The following is a 3211-nucleotide window of genomic DNA, read 5'->3' as shown; positions in this document are numbered from 1 at the left end:
TTATGCGGAACGAAAAAAATCAACTGATTACCTTAAAGCGATGGCAAACAACATGACCTTGGTTCTGTCCACCTACGTGGCATTTGCATATGTTTAGTTTGGCTAAGGTTACGTGGGGCTTCCTATGCATATATATATATATATATATATATATCATAAGAAGCCAACAAACACTGACACCAAGGACAGCATAGGGGAAATTACTTGTGCCTAACACATGAAATAACGAAACGATAAATTAATGGAAATTAAAGTAGATGAAGAAACAACTTGCCGCAGGTGGGAACCGAACCCACAACCTTCGCATTTCGCGTGCGACGCTCTACCAATTGAGCTACCGCGGCGCTATTTCCCCATCCACTTTCTTGGGTATTTATGTGTCCTAGTAGAACCCTGGGAGTGTTAGCCAGCGCCACCACTCACAGACCTAGGCAGCGGACGTGGAACGTCCTTTTTGCCGCAGGCGTCACGAGAACGGAATCTCTTTTTGGGGGAAAGCAACTGGTCAATAAACCCATATATGCCACCTGAAGGCATCAATGTAGCCGGATTCGAGACCCTCGTTATGTAATAAACGAGAAGAAAGGGGGTGAACCGAGGGGCCCGATCTTTATTAGTCATATCATAAGAAGCCAAGAAACACTGACACCAAGGACAACATAGGGGAAATTACTTGTACCTAATAAATGAAATATATATATATATATATATATATATATATATATATATATATATATATATATATATATATATATATATATATATATATATATATGGAAAGTGCTCACAGAACAGTTTGAACTTCAATCAGGATTTACCGACGAAGGTCAGGATAAAGTTTTCACTGGTGGGGAGAGCAAGCGGCTAACAAACAAAAAAGGGGAATCTGCGCCGTATCGTAGCGTAGATATTCTGTGCAGCGCACCGCACTGCTATCTCGAAAGGTGAGGGCTTGGGTAGAGTGGAGGAGAGAGAGCACTCCCCGGAAGCCGGCGCTCTTCAGGTCGTCCGAAATTGTGGCGCAACTGGCAGTTTCCATAAGATCGCGAGAATATCACGCGATGAAACAAAGGTGCTCCAGGACGTGAAAGCAGAATCGACCCGTTCTCTTCTCCCTTGTGGCCGCGACGGCAAGACATCATTAGAGAGAAAAAGGGGTGGGGCGGGGGCAGCAAGTGGATGAGCAGGAGGTGACATTTTGGACAGGGTCATGCAGCCACTGTGTTCTGCGCCCCAAGGTACCACCGCTTACGTTCCGATTTCATTCTTCCGACAAGGTGCTGTCTCGTGCTGTCTCGTGTTTTCCGCGAATTACTGACGAAAGTTGGTGCACGTATCAAGGTTTTCAGACGCCTGGCCAAGCGAACGCCTGAAAAACAAGGTTTTCTAAAGTGCTTCAGATGAAATGGGAAAGAAAAATAAATATGCACCTCATTGAGGAACAAAAAAAAAATGATTGAACGTAACTGGAGCCTCAAATTTCGCAACAGCCTGTGGTTGGAAACATTTGTTCCCACTTGCATGGGCCACGAAGCGACAGGCAGTTTCATACACGAGGGTAGCGCAACCGCAGACACGGACAGAATAAAAGAACAAGAGTGCTGTCAGTACGGTCATAAATTGTTACAACAAGCTTGTATTTCGGTTACTGAAGATTTCACAATCCCGACTTCATCACGTGACTTCATGTCCTGGAGTGCTGCCGTCTGCGCTTTGTCCGTGTGTCGTACAGAAAGAAAATCTAGGCTATTGATAACATCTGTATTTGGGTACCCGAACGCTGGACATATAGATGACAAACGTTGCAACAGTTTTGTCGCGTTTTTATCGCATTTTGCTGGACCCAATAAAGGTTTATTCACTCCTTCACTTGTTCGCACGCTTCGACACGCCGACGAGTGCCCAGAACCATTCGGCGGGCACGTGGGCCCATAGGAAACAGAAGCCCTTCGAAAGAGGAGAAGGGAACGTCCCGCGCACGCGAGAAGAGAAGTAGACCATCGAGAGAGAGTATAGGGGCGCTTTCCGGCGTCGTCATCTCCGCTTACCCCGACCTTTGTGTGGATAGCGTCGGCCCGTCTTCCTTGAGGTTTTCGTGCATTCTTGGTGATGAGGAATTGTCGTTATTGTGGGGGGGGGGGGGGGGGTAATAAAGCCGGTAAGAATGGGTTTATTTGCTTATAATTATAAGCAAATAAACCCATGCTTACCGGCAGGTGGGAGTAGCCAGTACCCGAGTGATCGGCGGCAGCCATCTTTTATTCCTTTCGGAACGGGGCAGCCTGTGGCTATTCCGCAGAAAATTCAGTTTTGTTCGGCATATTAATGCATCTGTAACGCGTACACGTCACTTTGATGCGGTGAGTTTTCGCGGTTTTGTGACGTCGCGTGACATGTAGGTGAAGTGGGTGCAGCCCGAAAGCTCTTAACCAATAATCGAGGGCTAATTGCGAAAAGTCGTCGAATCAGGAATAACTATTTTTCTTTTGTTCGGTGAAATTATGCATAATCAGTGTATACATGTCATATCAGATGGGGAGCTATCGTGGTTTTCGTGACGTCGCGTGACAGACAGGAGAAGTGGGGGTGGTCCAAAAAAGTTCTTGATCAATTGCGGAGGGCTGATTGCAGAATTGGAATAGAAAGTTTGGACTAGCTTTACGTTATAGCGCATAGCGCGTTATAGCGCGTTATGCATAGGGCTCATAGTGTTTTAGTTGGCAATGCGCAAAGCCTTGCTGTCGCGCATGCACATAAATAGTACCCTTTTTGGCGCACTGCAAGGCGCGCGAAAGGGCTCTGCGTATTGTTAGCGGGGCAGTAATGGAAAAGAGCTCGCTGGGGCTCCTGAACGCAGGAAAGTAGGCATCAGATCACGCGGCACATGCGTGACAGCCATGCTGTATTACCGTCGAAACAGAACTGGTGCCAGCGGTGCAAACAACTCTAATTTCTATATATGCACACGTGTTCCGGGGTTGGGCCTCGCCACCGGGCTGTTTCATGGGACCTAACAGTGCCGGCGACAAATTTTCTCGAGGAAGTCATTGCCTAAACTAACTGCCTTTTTTTTCTTTTTACTTCGTCGCTCTGTTGTAAAATAGTTCGTTTTTACTCTTTACTAACCTCTCACCCTACTCCTTTACCCCCAACCCTCCCCCGCTGTTGAACGCTGTTCATGTGTCAGCAGACTGCGCTCGATAGCCACTGC

General features: G+C 46.9%; 1 non-coding gene across 1 annotated transcript; it reads right to left on the bottom strand.

Annotated features, from left to right (window-relative positions):
- Window positions 1-271: 271 nt before the first annotated feature.
- Window positions 272-344, bottom strand: TRNAS-CGA (transfer RNA serine (anticodon CGA)). The gene has a single exon. It is a non-coding gene; the product is annotated as a tRNA-Ser (tRNA).
- Between the last annotated feature and the right edge of the window lie 2867 nt (window positions 345-3211).

Source organism: Dermacentor andersoni, chromosome 1 (genome assembly GCF_023375885.2).
Source record: "Dermacentor andersoni chromosome 1, qqDerAnde1_hic_scaffold, whole genome shotgun sequence".
NCBI classification, from domain to species: Eukaryota; Metazoa; Arthropoda; class Arachnida; order Ixodida; family Ixodidae; genus Dermacentor; species Dermacentor andersoni.
The sequence above is the reverse complement of the archived record's forward strand: the minus strand, read 5'-3'. Positions and strand labels throughout refer to the sequence as shown.